At 46.1% G+C, this 21,182-nt stretch overlaps 1 protein-coding gene across 3 annotated transcripts in view; it reads left to right on the forward strand.

The window, feature by feature from the left end:
• The window catches only part of LOC126232230 (uncharacterized), a 205,206-nt gene that overhangs the window by 104,629 nt on the left and 79,395 nt on the right, over positions 1-21,182 (forward strand). Inside the window, exon 2 of one of the 3 annotated variants that reach the window (XM_049942527.1) lies at positions 19,167-19,286. The exons of the other annotated variants lie outside the window; for them this stretch is intronic. The gene's annotated coding sequence lies outside the window, so the exon portion shown is untranslated. The remainder of the gene's footprint in view (positions 1-19,166; positions 19,287-21,182) is intronic. 3 annotated transcript variants of the gene reach the window in all.

A 21,182-nucleotide genomic window follows, 5' to 3' on the forward strand; every position in this document is an offset into this window, starting at 1 on the left:
GGATAGAGTGTCTGCCATGTAAGCAGGAGACTCCGGGTTCGAGTCCCGGTCGGGGCACACATTTTCAGCTGTCCGCATCGAGGTATATCAACAACACCTGTCGGCAGCTGAGGGTTTCAGTTAGTCATCATTTACTACCAGAGTTTGTCGGTTTAAATACTTTTCACTCTGTATACACAGTTTCCAATGCTTCAGGAGATCTTGAAAGCAGGAAAATGGTCAACTGCGATGCTTCTAAGTTCATTTGTCACAGTCCGTTGGATGTCTGCGGTATCCTCCAGTCACCGTTTCACTCGCAGAAAAAATATGAAAAAATCGCAAGTCGAGAGGTGAGGCGAATATGACGTATGTGGGATGGCAATAACTCCATGTCTGGCCAGACACTCGGTAATGGATAAGTCAGTGTGGGGTCTTCCATCGCCATGCACTAAGAACCAGTCCTGAGGATGCCACGTATCAGGTCGGCGACGTCAAATTGCTTGTCGCAAATGTTTCAAGACTTCGATGTAAAGTGTTTGGTTCACTGTTTCATCTGGAAGAATATACTCGCGGTGAACTAATTCTTTAGTGTCAAAGAGTGCCACCAACACTGTCTTTGTTCTCGAACGTTGCCGTTTGACTTTCTTCCAGGCTTATGATCCAGGACTCTGCCATTCAGTCGTTTGACGCTTCTTGTGAGGGTTGTACTGGTACCACCAACTTTCATGCCGAGCAATAATCTTTGACAGAAATTTGGGGTCATGTCTGCCTCTATCCAGTCTGTTCATGTCTGAGGGACGAGTTTTGCGTCACACCTACATCTACATGGATACTCTGGAAATCACACTCAAGTACCTGGCAGAACGTTCATCAAGCCACCTTCACAACGACGCTTTATTATTCCAACCTCGCAGCGCGCGTGGAAAAAAACGAATACCTATAGCTTCCCGTGCGAGCCCTAGTTTTCCTTATGTATGATCCCTTATGTATGTGGAGCATGGAGAGCTGCATCAAACCAGTCTGAGGACTGAAGACCACAACAACATGTATGTCGGCGTCCACAAAATATTTTCGCATTCGGAGGAGAAAGTTGGTGACTGGAATTTAGTGAGAAGATTCCGCCACAACGAGAAACGCCTTTGTTTTAATTATCTATCTATATCTATATCCGAATCCCGCTCCAGCTACTGCCGGGTCTGGGTGCTGAGGAGTCCTCTCCACTTGGCTCGGTCCTCCCACCACTTTTCTTCCTCCCCCTCCTGCTAGGTCACACCTCTCCTTTCAACAGATATTCTCACTCCACCGTGTTCTTGGGCGCCCTCTAGGTCTTTTCCCATCCATCTTTAGTTCTTATATAATTTTGGGGAGTCTCTGCCCACGCATCCTCTTAACATGCCCGTACCATCTTAATCTATTTCTTTCAATTTCTTCTCTCATACTTTTTTGTTTGAGGTCCTTTCTAATCTCTACTTTCCTTACCCTGTCCATTCTTGTTTTTCCCTTAACTGCTCTGAGAAATTTCATTTCCCCTGCTTGCAGTCTGCTCCAGTCCCTTGCTTTCATTGTCCATGTATCTCCACCATAGGTGACAATAGGGAAGTAATAATTCTTATACATCAGGAGTTTTGCTCTTTCTGAAACTTCATTATTCCAAATCAGATGTTTTATTGTTTGGTACAAATTGCCTCCCTTCTGTAACCTCCTATTAATTTCGTTAGTTATTCTTCCATCCCTAGATATTTCACTCCCTAAATAAGTGAAACTTTCTACCACTTTGAGGGGTTCTCCATTCAAAGTAATATTTCCATTCATTCCTTTCTCTCTTCCAAATACCATTACTTCACTCTTATCTGTTTCAATTATGTCCACCCCAAATACTATATCATGTCAGTGGCACTGTCTCTCCCTTATTTCTCGATAATGCAAAATGTACTGCTCTTCTCTGATCTTCTGGAAGTTCTCTGTCAATCCTATCTGGTAAGCTTTCGAAATGTGGTGCTACAGAAGAATGCTGAAGATTAGATGGGTAGATCACGTAACTAGTGAGATGGTATTGAATAGAATTGGGGAGAAGAGGAGTTTGTGACACAACTTGACAAGAAGAAGGGACCGGTTGGTAGGACATGATCTGAGGCATTAAGGGATCACAAATTTAGCATTGGAGGGCAGCGTGGAGGGTAAAAATCGTAGAGGGAGACCAAGAGATGAATACACTAAGCACATTCAGAAGGATGCAGGTTGCAGTAAGTACTGGGAGATGAAGCAGCTTGCACAGGATAGAGTAGCATGGAGAGCTGCATCAAACCAGTCTCAGGACTGAAGACAACAACAACAACAGATTCGGTGTTGTTACAACATCATCTTCGGGCCCTGAATACAACATACCATACATAAACAACCAATGCAACAACAATAATTTATATGTTATTATGTTACTATCCGCCGGCCGAAGTGGCAGTTGAGTCCCATAGTGCTCAGAGACATGTGAACCATTTTTTTTTTGTTATTATGCAAAACAATTCTATTATAACCATATTACATAATGGACAATTTCAATGAACTAATTATTTTTTTGATTATTTCCGTTAAAATGCCATCACTCTGGACATTAACCATTTACGCGGTATCACTTATATACAAATGAAGTTGTATATGCACTATCGTTTTATGACAGGTTAATATCAGGTATTGAAAAATGGGAGTATAAAGCGGTTCTAGGCGCTACAGTCTGGAACCGCGCGACCGCTACGGCCGCAGGTTCGAACCCAGCCTCGGGCATGGATGTTAAGTCCCATGCCCTTAGCTTAGTTAGGTTTAAGTAGTTCTAAGTTCTACGGGACTGATGACCTCAGAAGTTAGGTCCCGTAGTGCTCAGAGCCATTTGAACCAACTGCTGGATTATTAAAACTGAGATGCAAGCATTGCACACTCTTCCCCGCTGTGCGGACTTACCGTATCTACCATAGGTTTGTTTATAAATAAATCTTCTGCTACCAATCACGATTTTCTTTGTTTTACTATTCGCACGACGCGTTTTGTGAAATAATTCCCATTTTCAAGTGCGTTTTTATGATGTGTGTTAAGCCATTTCTTTTGATGTTGTCAGTGTGTGTGAATCTGCTTCATTTTGTTGACTTTCACTGTAATACATAAGAAACGCGATTTTTAGTTGGGTATCAATTCTTTCGCGTTTCTTATGTATTACAGTAAAAGTCAACAAAATGAAGCAGATTCACACACACTGACAACATCAAAAGAAATGGCTTAACACACATCATAAAAACGCACTTGAAAATGGGAATTATTTCTCGAAACGCGTCGTGCGAATAGTAAAATAAAGAAAATCGTGACTGGTAGCAGAAGATTTATTTATTTATAAACAAACCTATTGTATCTACAGTCGCAGGCTTTCAAAAACAATTTATAATGGATCAAATCAGAGTATCTACCATATATACATAAAAAGTTCTTGGTAGTGTCCTCGTCTATAGCATGCAGCGACGTTGAAAAAAATAGATATATCGATATCAAACAGGCAATACCGAGTGTCGATATTTTTATTTTATATTTTTTCACAATTTTCTGGAAGTGTTTGAAGTTGTCCTTGTGAAACTGTGGTAGAACATAATTTTACTTTCATTGTGTGAAGGAGTTTTCTGATTTTTGAGCTTTCATGACGTCCAGTCTTTCTCTTTGAATGTGTGAAGCAAGTATAGGTGGCACGAAAGTAGTAGTCCAATTGCACTGGTGGGTGGCGGTATGAATGGTATAACAAGATTTCCGATGTGAAGAAATAGCACATCAGTTGCCTTAAAAAAAGAATTTTTAACTCGACTAGTGTGCTATTTCTTCACATTGGATTTCTTCAGAAAGAGTTGCTGAAAACGATGAACAAAAATGTAAACAACGAGATTGGTCTCTCCGGTGAGCGAGGATGTGTGACGAGAAATGCTGACGTAATCGGCGCTGCAACATTCAGCTTCACCGCGCAATTTCGACACAACTCCTGCTAGGTCACTGCATTTGGAAAAAAAAAAAAAAACAAAAAAAACAGGTAAGTCGACATGAAATGTTCCGCACAAATCGATACGTGACGAAACGGAAGGACAGAGCTATTGGCCACCTATTATTGTGCCACTTACATGGAGTTACCGTTGTTGGCAAAGTGATTATCACTAAGCGTAAACATGCATCGTTTTCCTTTCTCGTTTTGCTCTAGGGGGCGTTAGGCAGGCTGCCAGCTTGTTAATGTACAGAGTATCCAATATTGCAGCAGGCTGATGGTGTGGCCATGGGTAACTCATTGAGCCCTACGAACGCTAATTTTTACGTGGAAAAATTCGAACAATTAGATCTGGAAAAAGCGAATGAGAAAGCATGTCGATGGTATCGATACGTGGGTGATACGTTTGTGTTTTGGTCACACGGCAAAAAAGCTATAGAGCAATTCTTTTGTTATTTAAATAGTATAAATCCTAAAATCCACTTTACCATTCTAACAACCCTACCACAACAAAGGTCAAAATTAATTATGATTGTAGTGTTCCTCACGCTGCTAAATATTGCATTTTCGGGCAACAACAAAGTTATATTATGTGGCAGGTGTCATTAGAGCACAGTTAATAAAGTCATTTCTCGAAATAATAAATAAACTAGCCACTCATCTTTTCGTGTTTCTCACGCTGCTCTCTCTGTGAACTCATGGCTCAATTGTCGAAAATCTAGGTGGTAATGATTCCAAGCTCGGGTGCAAAGAGGCCTAGGTGTTATTCTGCGATATTCAAAAGTTTTATAGATGTGTTTCACAAACCATTCTCGAAGATTAAACTTTTGCAAGTTAGTGATGTAAAAAAGTAATAAGCACTCCGAATTTAAGTTACACTTCTTTTTTATTACTTTTGTTGCAATATACTTTTGTTGCAATATCACGTAACTCGTTCCAAAACATCACTTCACAATATAAAACATACTTGAAAATATCTTCCTCACTGTTAAAGTTCACAGTTCATAAGCTGACTACAATTTGCGTCTTCTTAACATGACGACCAAAGTTTGACTCTCTAATAACCGCTTACGCGCCCAAAAATCAGAGTTACAAGTACGTCAAAGATCATAGTGACAAAAGAAAGAATACACATAAGCAAAATATCCACGGGTGTACTGCCGGTCTACAGTGTCCAACGGGCACAATATTTCGGCGATCATACATGTCGCCATCATCAGGTGAACTGACGGACTGAGCCCCTGTGAACGTGCCGGCACGGAGATCCGTACACTATGGCTGCTCAGGTAGAACTGGGTTCGGTCGCGGCGGCGGCGGATTTAAATACCCTCCGCCCGCGGCGCGCTCACTCCGCCGTCCGCGCCCCGCGCCACGGTCGCGCGGTGGAACAGATTGCGACGGCGTCTGAGATGACGTCGGTGTGATGGCTCCGTCCGCCGTGGTCGTCACAACGATACATTTGCTCGATTTACTCTTGATTAACCCGATCGCTGGTTCCCAAGCCTTGCTAAGATTATAGCCACAGTCACGATTTATGAGGTCGTCATTGGTGCGAATTTCGATGGCCTCTCTAACAACGCTGTCCCAGTATCTCGACGTCTGTACCAGAATCCTCGTGCGTTCATACTCCATAGCGTGATTTTCCGACAAACAATGTTCAGCGACCGCCGACTTGCTCGGATACATCAGTCGAGTGTGCCTCTGGTGTTCACGGCATCGATCCTCGACGGTACGCATCGTCTGACCAATATACGACTTGCCACATCGACACGGAATCTGGTACACGCCGGCCTTCCTCAAACCGAGGTCATCTTTGGCGCTCCCCACCAGTGCACGAGTTTTATTCGGAGGACAAAACACCGTTCCGACCCGGTGTTTCTTCAAAATGCGGGCGATCTTTCCCGAGAGTGCGCCTGTATATGGGATAAACGCAGTGCCTACCTCCTCCCTCGTGATTTCATCCATATCCACAGGTTGTGCTGTAGTGGTTGGGCGGAGAGCACGTTGAATCTGCCACTGAGTACCCATTTTTTCGAAATACAGTTCTCAGATGTTCCAATTCCTGGGGTAGACTCTCTGCGTCAGAGATAGTGCGCGCCCTATGTACTAGAGTTTTAAGTACCCCATTCCTCTGTGAAGGGTGGTGGCAGCTGTCTGCGTGCAAATACAGATCAGTGTGCATTGTCTTCCGATACACCCCTTGACCTAGGGTGCCGTCAGGCCTTCTCTTGACCAAGACGTCAAGGAAAGGTAGTTTACCCTCCGTTTCAGTCTCCATAGTGAATTTGATGTTGGGGTGTATGGAGTTTAGATGTGTAAGGAAGTCAAGGAGTTTATCCATACCATGTGGCCAGATGACGAAAGTGTCGTCCACGTAACGGAAAAAGCAAGTAGGTTTCCATTCGGATGACGACAGGGCTTCCTCCTCGAAGTTCTCCATGTACAAATTCGCTACTACAGGTGAGAGTGGGCTACCCATGGCGACTCCCTCCGTCTGTTCGTAGTATTCTCCATTAAAAAGAAAATACGTGGAAGTCAAGACATGCCTAAAAAGTTCAGTGGTCTTCTCGTCAAACTTCTGACTAATCAATTCTAGTGACTCTCGCAGGGGTACCCTCGTGAACAAGGAAACGACGTCAAAACTCGCCATGATATCTGACTCACCCAACGTGAAGCTATCAAGGCGTTTAACAAAATCCACGGAATTACGGATGTGATGAGGGCATTTACCCACGTAAGGACTTAATATTCCCGTCAGGTATTTGGCCAACAAATATGTAGGTGCCCTGATGTTGCTGACAATGGGGCGTAATGGTACCCCCTCTTTGTGAACCTTCGGGAGTCCATATAGTCTAGGCGGTACCGGACCTTGGGGTAACAATTTCTTAGCGTCACCCTCCAGTAAATCTGCGTCCTTGAGAAGCGACCGCGTCTTGTTCTCCACCTTCTTTGTAGGGTCAACGCTGATCTTCCGGTAGGAATCGTCATTTAGCAGGCTCTGCATCTTATCAGTGTAGTCCTTATGGGAGACAACAACTGTAGCATTGCCTTTGTCGGCCGGTAGGACAACAATTTCAGAGCGCTCCCTCAGATCACGAATGGCCGCCCTCTCTTTACTAGTGATATTTGACTTCATCGGCTTGGATTTCGTCAACGCACGACAAGTTTCACGACGTATTTCCTCAGCTGATTCAGGCGGAAGTCGAGCTGCAACCTGTTCAACAGCACTAACAATTTCTGCGACCGGAGTGAACTTGGGGGTGGGAGCGAAGTTGAGACCTTTCTGCAAAACCGAGACCGCATCATCACTCAACACCATGCCACTCACATTGATGACAGTCTTGCCCGGAACCTGCAGAGATGGTTTGTCAAGGAGACGTGAGAACTTAGCTGTTTGACGTCCCGTTGCCTTCTTATGGGCGGAATCAGCTGCAACCCAGGTGACACCATCAATCCAATCCCAGGAAAAAGAAGTGAAATTACTAGCCAGTTGCAAATGTAGTTTGAGTAATTCCTGTGAGATAAACTCAAGGCTCCGGCGGGTGAATTGCACTCTCTCACGTACCAATGCGAGGCTGGCTCGTTTCTTGATTCTCTTAGCTGCTGCAGAATCGATGTGATGCATAACCTTAGCAAAATTTGGAACAACGTTCTCGGAACGACATCTCTTTAGAAAGGCAAGAGTACTTAGCAAACGACATCTACGGTGGCGCTACTTTTCAAATTTCTTCATGCTACGATACATCTCCTCCCCGTAAAGGTGTATGATGTGATTCTTGAGTTTCTCCCGGCGTATTTGATAATCAAAATATCCACGGGTGTACTGCCGGTCTACAGTGTCCAACGGGCACAATATTTCGGCGATCATACATGTCGCCATCATCAGGTGAACTGACGGACTGAGCTCCTGTGAACGTGCCGGCACGGAGATCCGTACACTATGGCTGCTCAGGTGGAACTGGGTTCGGTCGCGGCGGCGGCGGATTTAAATACCCTCCGCCCGTGGCGCGCTCACTCCGCCGTCCGCGCCCCGCGCCACGGTCGCGCGGTGGAACAGATTGCGACGGCGTCTGAGATGACGTCGGTGTGATGGCTCCGTCCGCCGTGGTCGTCACAACGATACATTTGCTCGATTTACTCTTGATTAACCCAATCGCTGGTTCCCAAGCCTTGCAAAGATTATAGCCACAGTCTCGATTTATGAGGTCGTCATTGGTGCGAATGTTAGAGAAATTCGCACCAATGACGACCTCATAAATCGTGACTGTGGCTATAATCTTAGCAAGGCTTGGGAACCAGCGATTGGGTTAATCAAGAGTAAATCGAGCAAATGTATCGTTGTGACGACCACGGCGGACGGAGCCATCACACCGACGTCATCTCAGACGCCGTCGCAATCTATTCCACCGCGCGACCGTGGCGCGGGTCGCGGACGGCGGAGTGAGCGCGCCGCGGGCGGAGGGTATTTAAATCCGCCGCCGCCGCGACCGAACCCAGTTCCACCTGAGCAGCCATAGTGTACGGATCTCCGTGCCGGCACGTTCACAGGAGCTCAGTCCGTCAGTTCACCTGATGATGGCGACATGTATGATCGCCGAAATATTGTGCCCGTTGGACACTGTAGACCGGCAGTACACCCGTGGATATTTTGATTATCAAATACGCCGGGAGAAACTCAAGAATCACAATACACATAAGAATTATATCATTGCAATATATACATATCGATGTATCGAAGTACCTCTACATTAATGAAATCAAATCTGAATTTGTCACAGAAATATGTTAACTATTTTACAGAAACACAGTAGAATATTGCTGGTATCGAGAGGTTGAGGTGAGGTGCCGTAATGGTTTCGTAATTCAAGTACCATTACACCATGGAAATGGAGAAAGACATTGCAATATCCTTGGGTCAAATGGCTCTGAGCACTATGGGACTTAACATCTGAGGTCGTCAGTCCCCTAGACTTAGAACTACTTAAACCTAACTAACCTAAGGACATCACACACATCCTTGCCCGAGGCAGGATTCGAACCTGCGACCGTAGCAGCAACGCGGTTCCGGACTGAAGCGCCTAGAACCGCTCGGCCACACTAGCCGGCTGCAATGTCCTTCTTGGTTGTCTTCGTTATGAGATAGACTGATGGCAGCTTTAAACATAGTCTTTCGGAAGGTTACACATTCCGACAGATACTCGCATAAGGATTCCAGTCATCATCCACAACAGGAAAGAGGTGTAATTAAGAGTCTAGTGGACAGAGCTAAAACGATTTGTACGCCGGAATACCTGGACGCCGAGTTAAAAAAACTTTTACAGCAGGCTTTTGAGAAGAACGGGTACCCTAGTAAGGAAATTAATAGTTTTGCGACCGAATAGCAGGAGACCTAAGGGCAACGATAGGTCACAGCGATGGAAGAACACAGTTTCTCTACCCTTCGTCAAAAAAGTAACGGATCAAATCGGCAAGATTTTAAGGAAACATAACGTTCGACCCATTTACAGACCTACTAAGAAAATAGGCCAGGCACTTTGTTCCGTTAGGGATAAACGTCCTCCTCGGTCTGCTAGTGGTGTATGCAAGATTACGTGTACGTGTGGTAGGGTCTACACTGGAACTACAAAGAGAAGTGTGAATACACGGTTGAAGGGACGTAAAAATCTTTGCCGACTAGGGGAACATACAAGTCAGCTGTGGCGGAACATGCTCTTCCGTCGGGTGATCACGTAGTGAAATTTTCGGAAACTGAAGATTTATGTACTTTGACGAACTATTATCCGCGGCTGTATAGAGAAGCCATCGAAATACCGGGTGATCAAAAAGTCAGTATAAATTTGAAAACTGAATAAATCACGGAATAATGTAGATAGAGAGGTACAAATTGACATACATGCTTGGAATGACATGGGTTTTATTAAAACCAAGAAAATACAAAAGTTCAAAAAATGTCCAACAGATGGCGCTTCATCTGATCAGAATAGCAATAATTAGCATAACAAAGTAAGACAAAGCAAAGATGATGTTCTTTACAGGAAATGCTCAATATGTCCTCCTTCATTCCTCAACAATAGCTGTAGTCGAGGAATAATGTTGTGAACAGCACCGTAAAGAATGTCCGGAGTTATGGCGAGGCATTGGCGTCGGATGTTGTCTTTCAGCATTCCTAGAGATGTCGGTCGATCACAATACACTTGCGCGCAAGAGATCTTTCACGCGTCTAGCAATATGGGGTGGAGCGCCATCCTGCATAAACATCGTACGTTCCAGCAGGTGTTTATCAGCCAGGCTGGGGATGATGCGATTCTGTAACATATCGGCGTACCTCTCACCCGTCACGGTAGCAGTTACAAAACCAGAATTACGCATTTCCTCGAAGAAAAAAGGCCCGATAACAGTAGATGTGGTAAATCCAACCCATACCGTGACTTTCTCGTCGTGCAACGGAGTTTCCACGACAGTTCTAGCATTTTAGGTAGCCCAAATTCTGCAGTTGTGGGCGTTGAGAGACCCTCGGAGCGTGAAATGAGCTTCGTCGGTCCACAACACGTTGCTCAACCAATCGTCATCTTCCGCCATCTTTTCAAACGCTCACACAGCAAATGCCCTCCGCTTCACTAAATCGCCAGGTGACAGTTCGTGATGTCGATGGATTTTGTACGGATAGCATCGGAGGGTACGCCTAAGTGCCAACCAAACAGTAGTGTATGGAATGCCGGTGCGACGTGCGACTGCACGAGCGCTGACTTCCCCTTGCATAGACGAACCCGCTACAGTCTTCATTTGTTCTTGAACTGTCTCAGCTGCATTACGCCTTGTGCTCGGTCGGCCACTACGGGGTCTATAGTCTAAACAACCCGTGGCTTCGAACTTCGAAATCATTCTCGCCACAGCTGCATTTGTCAACCCGTTCGAATCCCCTTCCTACGGCGATAGGATCGTAACGCTGATGTGGCACATTCTCCTTTCTGATAATACAGCTCCACTAAAAGCGCCTTTTCAGGCAACGTCAACATGCTGCGACTGCTGGCGCATCTGATCCTCTCTCTCATTACAGCTTCTTTTATACACGATTGTCATGGGCAGTCACTGACGTTTTGCTGTCCAGCGCGATCTGTCGGACATTTTGTGAAAATTTTTTTTCCAATAAAACCCCATGTCATTCCAAGCATGTGAGTCAATTTTTACCTCTCTATCTACATCATTCCGTGGTTTATTAAGTTTTCAAATTTATACTGACTTTTTGATCACTCGGTATACAAACATGGAGATAATTTTAACAGAAAAGAAGTCATGAAATACAGCGATATATGGACAGTGGCGCTACAGAATCGACGAGAAGTTTTTATCTTTGACGCACTATGATCGATAGTTATATTTTATCTTTCGCAAGGTTTACCTCTGCTGTCAGTTGAAATCCAGACCACGCCCACTTTCCACGGTATTTAGGCCGTTCTTCGACGTCCGACTCGTCGGTCGGCAAGACTCATCACAGCCAGGAGCACCTCCGAACATGTCCAACGTAGTCCAGGACGAAACGTCAGGGACAGAAGAGTTCCATGGACCACAGCCATACAACCCGGAAGAATTCTCGGCAGCTATCCAATAACGAGTCAATACATAAACATACAGCTCTAAAACCGGCAGTATATTTTCAATGTGCAGCGGTTTTTTATATATGCCGGTAAATCGACATTTCTTTTCTTCGATATATCTATAATTCTTTTCGATGTATCGGTTGCCGACGACTATACTTCTTAAATATCGATGTATCGGATGCGCGATATTCTTAAAAATGTCAACAGCCCTAATAGCAAGTGCAAGTTGTGGCGCCGCAACTAGTGCGCGATCGCCCATTTGTCTATTAAAAGCTTTACTTCAGAATGTATGTGGGCTGCAGTGTAAGCCGGTAGAGTACGAGGTGTGGCTAGAAAAAAAGTCGCGTGGCCTGTCACGTGACTCTCGCTCCGCCTACTGCTCGAGTTTCATCTGCCTCCTGCACTCAGTCTGCCCGTGGCGTCTGTTTTAAGTAGTTGACGTTTTGTCTGTGCGTCGGAAAATGTCGAGTGTACAGAAAGAACAGCGTGTTAACATCAAATTTTGTTTCAAACTAGGAAAATCTGCAAGTGAAACGTTTGTAATGTTACAACAAGTGTACGGCGATGATTGTTTATCGCGAACACAAGTGTTTGAGTGGTTTAAACGATTTAAAGATGGCTGCGAAGACACCAGTGATGACACTCGCACTGGCAGACCATTGTCAGCAAAAACTGATGCAAACATTGAAAAAATCGGTAAACTTGTTCGACAAGATCGCCGTTTAACAATCAGAGCAGTGTCTGAGTTAACAGGAGTTGACAAGGAAAGTGTTAGGCAGATTCTTCATGAAAGTTTCAACATGAACAAAGTGTGTTCAAAAATGGTTCCAAAGTGTCTCACAATTGAACAGAAGGAACGCCGAAGAATGATTTGTTCTGACATCCTGGAAAATATTGAAAGTGATCCCACCTTCTTACAAAATGTTATTACTTGCGATGAATCGCGGTTTTTTACTTACGATCCCGAAACTAAACGCCAATCGATGCATTGAAAAACTCCTGGTTCTCCACGACAAAAAAAAGCACGAATGTCAAAATCGAAATTCAAGGCAATGATGATTGTTTTTTTTTGACATCAAAGGGATTGTGCACATTGATTGGGTACGAGAGGGACAAACAGTGAATCAGCATTACTACATTAGCGTCCTGGCTACCCTACGTGAGCGAGTACGGAGAAAACGGAACGATTTGTGGAGAAAAAAGTCACGGATCCTTCACCAAGACAATGCCCCAGCTCACAGTGCGTTGTCAGTGAAGACGTTTTTGGCAAAACACAACATTCCCATCTTAGACCATTCACCCTACTCACCTGATTTGGCCCCCTGTGACTTTTTTCTTTTCCCTAAAGTCAAGTCACCTTTGAAAGGAACTAGATTTGAGACTGTTGAAGCAGTAAAAGAAAAAGCGACGGAAGTAATGTATGGACTTACCGAAAATGATCTGCAGCATTGCTATGAACAGTGGAAAATTCGTATGGAGCGGTGTAGAGACCGAGGAGGAGAGTACATTGAAGGAGATAACATGAAATTGTAAATAATTGTAAATAAATGTTTTTTCCAGCATCAGTCCGGTTTTTTTCTAGCCTCACCTCGTATTATGCGGTCAGTAACGGACGAGTTGTGTCCAGCAGACTGACGTCACGACCATCTGTTGCAGCTGCACGTGTGAAAGCAGTGGAGTAGCGCTGGCAGGCCACTTACATTATACGAAACTAAAAATATTAATAACTAATAAAGGAATAACCCGAGGAACGTCATATTTGATGTAGAACCTTCTGTTGTGAAAACAAACAATATGTTAAAGTCTGAGATCAAAAATAGTTGTATTTTGGAAGTTAGTAAAATTCCATAAAAAAACGTAATTTTCCGACAGTCAAGATGGTTGGTTGGTTGTTTTGGGGAAGGAGACCAGACAGCGAGGTCATCGGTCTCATCGGATTAGGGAAGGACGGGGAAGGAAGTCGGCCGTGCCCTTTGAAAGGAACCATCCCGGCATTTGCCTGGAGCGATTTAGGGAAATCACGGAAAACCCAAATCAGGATGGCCGGACGCGGGATTGAACCGTCGTCCTCGCGAATGCGAGTCCAGTGTCTAACGACAGTCAAGAATTTAAATAAATACAGTGATGGAATCGTTTACCTTCAGTGACTACGTACGATGATCTAATAACACTTTCAGTGTTCACATATAAATTTGGAAAGTTGTTAGTGTCAGAAAAGCTCTGTAACTTTTCTATAATAATAATTTCAAGAATTCTAAGTAAATATGTGTATTGTGTGTCAGGGTGCGTGTGAACGAGAATGCGTGCGCGGGAGTATGTGGGACGTTCGGCATTATTAAAAATCATTCATGCAATTCTCTACAGGAACTGGCAAGTGTTCCGACTCTGTAACGTGGGAACGAATCCACTAGTGGTTCCCCTACTAGTGAATGTCGGATGCCCAAGTATGTATGCTTATGTATAAGACAGCCAGAACATTCGCGACTACATAATAAATTTCCAGATATGGAGTGAAGCTTATACACTCCTGGAAATTGAAATAAGAACACCGTGAATTCATTGTCCCAGGAAGGGGAAACTTTATTGACACATTCCTGGGGTCAGATACATCACATGATCACACTGACAGAACCACAGGCACATAGACACAGGCAACAGAGCATGCACAATGTCGGCACTAGTACAGTGTATATCCACCTTTCGCAGCAATGCAGGCTGCTATTCTCCCATGGAGACGATCGTAGAGATGCTGGATGTAGTCCTGTGGAACGGCTTGCCATGCCATTTCCACCTGGCGCCTCAGTTGGACCAGCGTTCGTGCTGGACGTGCAGACCGCGTGAGACGACGCTTCATCCAGTCCCACACATGCTCATTGGTGGACAGATCCGGAGATCTTGCTGGCCAGGGTAGTTGACTTAACCTTCTAGAGCACGTTGGGTGGCACGGGATACATGCGGACGTGCGTTGTCCTGTTGGAACAGCAAGTTCCCTTGCCGGTCTAGGAATGGTAGAACGATGGGTTCGATGACGGTTTGGATGTACCGTGCACTATTCAGTGTCCCCTCGACGATCACCAGTGGTGTACGGCCAGTGTAGGAGATCGCTCCCCACACCATGATGCCGGGTGTTGGCCCTGTGTGCCTCGGTCGTATGCAGTCCTGATTGTGGCGCTCACCTGCACGGCGCCAAACACGCATACAACCATCATTGGCACCAAGGCAGAAGCGACACTCATCGCTGAAGACGACACGTCTCCATTCGTCCCTCCATTCACGCCTGTCGCGACACCACTGGAGGCGGGCTGCACGATGTTGGGGCGTGAGCGGAAGACGGCCTAACGGTGTGCGGGACCGTAGCCCAGCTTCATGGAGACGGTTGCGAATGGTCCTCGCCGATACTCCAGGAGCAACAGTGTCCCTAATTTGCTGGGAAGTGGCGGTGCGGTCCCCTACGGCACTGCGTAGGATCCTACGGTCTTGGCGTGCATCCGTGCGTCGCTGCGGTCCGGTCCCAGGTCGACGGGCACGTGCACCTTCCGCCGACCACTGGCGACAACATCGACGTACTGTGGAGACCTCATGCCCCACGTGTTGAGCAATTCGGCGGTACGTCCACCCGGCCTCCCGCATGCCCACTATACGCCCTCGCTCAAAGTCCGTCAACTGCACATACGGTTCACGTCTACGCTGTCGCGGCATGCTACCAGTGTTAAAGACTGCGATGGAGCTCCGTATGCCACGGCAAACTGGCTGACACTGACGGTGGCGGTGCACAAATGCTGCGCAGCTAGCGCCATTCGACGGCCAACACCGCGGTTCCTGGTGTGTCCGCTGTGCCGTGCGTGTGATCATTGCTTGTACAGCCCTCTCGCAGTGTCCGGAGCAAGTATGGTGGGTCTGACACACCGGTGTCAATGTGTTCTTTTTTCCATTTCCAGGAGTGTAGTTAATTTTGTTCTGTTTATTTAATTAGAGAGTTTTGTGTTACTTAATTTGATGATGTCGATGAGCCTAGAGAAGTGGTTGGTGCTTGCTAGAGTTTGGCGTGAGCCGCGCCCTAGAAGTGACTTCTCATTGGTCGTTACGTGCTGACAGCCAATGAGATGCGAGACGGTTGGCCGCCTAGCGAGGACATATACACTCCTGGAAATTGAAATAAGAACACCGTGAATTCATTGTCCCAGGAAGGGGAAACTTTATTGACACATTCCTGGGGTCAGATACATCACATGATCACACTGACAGAACCACAGGCACATAGACACAGGCAACAGAGCATGCACAATGTCGGCACTAGTACAGTGTATATCCACCTTTCGCAGCAATGCAGGCTGCTATTCTCCCATGGAGACGATCGTAGAGATGCTCGATGTAGTCCTGTGGAACGGCTTGCCATGCCATTTCCACCTGGCGCCTCAGTTGGACCAGCGTTCGTGCTGGACGTGCAGACCGCGTGAGACGACGCTTCATCCAGTCCCAAACATGCTCAATGGGGGACAGATCCGGAGATCCTGCTGGCCAGGGTAGTTGACTTACACCTTCTAGAGCACGTTGGGTGGCACGGGATACATGCGGACGTGCATTGTCCTGTCGGAACAGCAAGTTCCCTTGCCGGTCTAGGAATGGTGAACGATGGGTTCGATGACGGTTTGGATGTACCGTGCACTATTCAGTGTCCCCTCGACGATCACCAGTGGTGTACGGCCAGTGTAGGAGATCGCTCCCCACACCATGATGCCGGGTGTCGGCCCTGTGTGCCTCGGTCGTATGCAGTCCTGATTGTGGCGCTCACCTGCACGGCGCCAAACACGCATACGACCATCATTGGCACCAAGGCAGAAGCGAGTCTCATCGCTGAAGACGACACGTCTCCATTCGCCCCTCGATTCACGCCTGTCGCGACACCACTGGAGGCGGGCTGCACGATGTTGGGGCGTGAGCGGAAGACGGCCTAACGGTGTGCGGGACCGTAGCCCAGCTTCATGGAGACGGTTGCGAATGGTCCTCGCCGATACCCCAGGAGGAACAGTGTCCCTAATTTGCTGGGAAGTGGCGGTGCGGTCCCCTACGGCACTGCGTAGGATCCTACGGTCTTGGCGTGCATCCGTGCGTCGCTGCGGTCCGGTCCCAGGTCGACGGGCACGTGCACCTTCCGCCGACCACTGGCGACAACATCGATGTACTGTGGAGACCTCACGCCCGACGTGTTGAGCAATTCGGCGGTACGTCCACCCGGCCTCCCGCATGCCCACTATACGCCCTCGCTCAAAGTCCGTCAACTGCACATACGGTTCACGTCCACGCTGTCGCGGCATGCTACCAGTGTTAAAGACTGCGATGGAGCTCCGTATGCCACGGCAAACTGGCTGACACTGACGGCGGCGGTGCACAAATGCTGCGCAGCTAGCGCCATTCGACGGCCAACACCGCGGTTCCTGGTGTGTCCGCTGTGCCGTGCGTGTGATCATTGCTTGTACAGCCCTCTCGCAGTGTCCGGAGCAAGTATGGTGGGTCTGACACACCGGTGTCAATGTGTTCTTTTTTCCATTTCCAGGAGTGTAGTTTTGAGGGTGGGAGAGTGAGAGGGGAGTCGCGAGCTAGCTTTGATTGGAGGCGGTTATGCTGGATGTGACTTTTCGCATTATGTGTAAGATGAACTCTTGGGATGACTTCCGCGTTACGGTCCAGTGTTAATGGTATCGGGTTGTGACCAGAAACTGTTGATGAAAACTTTAGTGTGTTGTGATAATTCGTTCCGACGAAAATCGCGAGTGAACTTTGAATTATATAGCGTGGCGGTACTGAGTATATTCTTACTGAGTATTTTATGGCGAGCATAAACTTTTACTAAAGACAACCACTGAATATCGTGTGCAGAAGTCATTGGCTGATCATTGACTGTGTTACAAGTAATTGGTTTCGGAATTTGGGAAGGTAAAAGTTCTGGCTGTTTTAGGTATGGCGATAACTGTGAGCAGAAACTTTAGTAATTTTCGTAAATGTGGGCTGATGATCTTGCTTAACGGCAATAAAGATCTATTGAAGGTTTAAATTTGAACTTCATGTTTAAAGTACGAGTGACATCCCCTTTCCGAATCATTTCTTTAAAGTACATAGACAATTTTCAGCAAATTTTACTTATAGCGGCCTCCGGCGTGTAGCTATGAGGTTAAAGTTTCCTCAACACTGCTTTTCTGTGATCTCGTAAGTAGCTGCAGTCAGGAGTTTACGTGCGATGATCTACCGCTGTAAAGAGGAAGGTGAACAAAAATTATAAAAGCAATTGCATTGCAGCAGCCACGTATAATCCGTCACAATTGGAGCATCACACGCTCGCACGTAAAAAATCCGTCGCAAAGTGAGAAGAACACGGAGCTTACGTAGCCAGCCTGAGTCGTCACAGGGTTACGTCGGCTGCAGGTTTGATCGGCCCAGCAGTGGGGAGACGGCTGTCGCGTTCTGTTTTTCAACTGCCTCCAGGTAGCTCGTCGCTATCTTTAGACTCCAGGCTGACCGACTGAACTGGTCGGTCTGGAGGATCACCTTTCGGCGGGAGGCGGTTTATGTTTCCTGCACCAGCACTTGGGGACGGTTCTCGCGTTTCCGTGACTCACCTTACGCTGCCAGTCAAACCCGAACGAGGCGGCCTCTGCGTTCGGATCCCAGTCTGGTCGCCACAGGCTGCGACTGCCCACTCACAAGGGAACCTCCCCATCGCACCCCGCTCAGATTTAGTTATGAGTTGGCACAGTGGATAGGCCTTGAAAAACTGAACACAGATCAATCGAGAAAACAGCAAGAAGTTTTGTGGAACTATGAAAAAATAAGCAAAATATACAAACTGAGTAGTCCATGCGAAGATAGCCAACATCAAGCATGATCTGAGCGCAGGAGCGCCGTGGTCCCGTGGTTAGCGTGAGCAGCTACGGAACGGGAGGTCCTTGGTTCAAGTCTCCCTCGAGCGAAAAATTTTTTCTTTATTTTCGCAAAGTTATGATCTGTCCATTCGTTCATTGACGTCTCTGTTCACTCTAATAAGTTAAGTGTCTGTGTTTTGCGACCGCACCGCAAAAACGTGCGATTAGTAGACGAAAGGACGTGACTCTTCAATGAGAACCGAAAACATCTGATCGCAAGGTCATAGGTCAACCGATTCCTCCACAGGAAAACACGTCTGATATATTCTATACGACACTGGTGACGGCATGTGCGTCACATGACAGGAATATGTTGTCGACCCACATAACTTGTACACTTGCGAATGGGTAAAAACATTCTTCTACGTTGCCCGATTTAGGTTTTCTTGTGGATGTGATAATTACTCCCAAAAAAATGATGAAAACATAAAAGTTTGTCACATAAACTGCAACAAATGAATCCAACAGTTTCACAGTCGCTCACTTTTCCTTGTGCTGTCAAAACATATGTTTTTAACGTTTTCAAATTTTTCCGTGTATAGACCGTCAAATCCTGCATATGTGCAAGCAAATCTGAACATGTCCTGGAATTTTGGAGAGCGAAGTTGATTATGTGTGAGTGCCTCAACTTTGATGATTGTCTGAAAATAAAAAAATTAAACTTTTCAGTCGAAGGAAGACTTGAACCAAGGACCTCTCGTTCCGCAGCTGCTCAGGCTAACCACGGGACCACGGCGCTCCGGAGCTCACACTCTCCTTGATGTTGCCTATCTTCGCATGGACTACTCAGTTTGTATATTTTGCTTATTTTTTCATAGTTCCACACAACTTCTTCCTGTTTTCTCGATTGATCTGTGTTCAGTTTTTCAAGGCCTATCCACTGTGCCAACTTATAACTAAATCTGAGGTGGGTGCGATGGGGATGTTCCCTTGTAAGTATCGACATATCGATGATTTTCTCCAAAACATCGGTGGTTATATGCGATATTTGTTTCTTTGTGAGTGTGACGCAAGTGAGTCGCCTAGGTCTGTAGAAGAGCGTAGCGTTCGAAAGGATTGGAAAAGGGCACAGGTCATCCCCGATTTCGAGAAGGGACGTCGGCCAGATGTGCAGAACTATAGACCTATATCTCTAACGGCCATCAGTCGTAGAATATTGGAACACGTATTATGTTCGAGTATAATGACTTTTCTGGAGACTAGAAATCTACTCTGTAGGAATCAGCATGGGTTTCGAAAAAGACGTTCGTGTGAAACACAGCTCGCGCTATTCGTCCACGAGACCCAGAGGACCATAGACACGGGTCCACAGGTAGATGCCGTGTTTCTTGACTTCCGCAAGGCGTTCGATACAGTTCCCCACAGTCGTTTAATGAACAAAGTAAGAGCATATGGACTATCAGACCAATTGTGTCATTGGATTGAAGAGTTCCTAGATAACAGAACGCAGCATGACATTCTCAATGGAGAGAAGTCTTCCGAAGTAAGAGTGATTTCAGGTGTGCCGCAGGGGAGTGTCGTAGGACCGTTGCTATTCACAATATACATAAATGACCTGGTGGATGACATCGGAAGTTCACTGAGGCTTTTTGCAGATGATGCTGTGGTGTATCGAGAGGTTGTAACAATGGAAAATTGTACTGAAATGCAGGAGGATCTGCAACGAATTGACGCATGGTGCAGAGAATGGCAATTGAATCTCAATGTAGACAAGTGTAATACGCTGCGAATACACAGAAAGATAGATCCCTTATCATTTAGCTACAAAATAGCAGGTCAGCAACTGGAAGCAGTTAATTCCATAAGTTATCTGGGAGTACGCATTAGGAGTGATTTAAAATGGAATGATCATATAAAGTTGATCGTCGGTAAAGCAGATGCCAGACTGAGATTCATTGTAAGAATCCTAAGGAAATGCAATCGGAAAACAAAGGAAGTAGGTTACAGTACGCTTGTTCTCCCACTGCTTGAATACTGCTCAGCAGTGTGGGATCCGTACCAGATAGGGTTGATAGAAGAGATAGAGAAGATTCAACGGAGAGCAGCGCGCTTCGTTACAGGATCATTTAGTAATCGCGAAAGCGTTACGGAGATGATAGATAAACTCCACTGGAAGACCCTGCAGGAGAGACGCTCAGTAGCTCGGTACGAGCTTTCACCGAAGAGTCAAGCAGTATATTGCTCCCTCTTACGTATATCTCGCGAAGAGACCATGAGGATAAAATCAGAGAGATTAGAGCCCACACACAGGTATACCGACAATCCTTCTTTCCACGAACAATACGAGGCTGGAATAGAAGGGAGAACCGATATACTCAAGGTACCCTCCGCCACACACCGTCAGGTGGCTTGCGGAGTATGGATGTAGATGTAGATGCAAAACTGTCCATGTCCTCCATAACCGGTTTTGAGAAAAAGTGGAAAAACTGTTTTCACTTGGTAAACACACACTGCCCTACACTGTATGTTGTATACATAAGTATGGATTAGTACAAAACCATTTGGGCTATTGAAAAAAAAAAGAATCAGGAACTCAAAACATGTAAGATATAAGCAAAATAAAAATGGACTTGGACAGTTTTGCATCTGACTTTGCAGATGGCCACTTTTGCACGCAACTGAAATGGACATGGACAGTTTGAACCTGACTAGTTGTACATGAGGAGAGGATATGGAGTGAACATA

Source organism: Schistocerca nitens, unplaced genomic scaffold, assembly GCF_023898315.1.
Source record: "Schistocerca nitens isolate TAMUIC-IGC-003100 unplaced genomic scaffold, iqSchNite1.1 HiC_scaffold_466, whole genome shotgun sequence".
Taxonomy (NCBI): Eukaryota; Metazoa; Arthropoda; class Insecta; order Orthoptera; family Acrididae; genus Schistocerca; species Schistocerca nitens.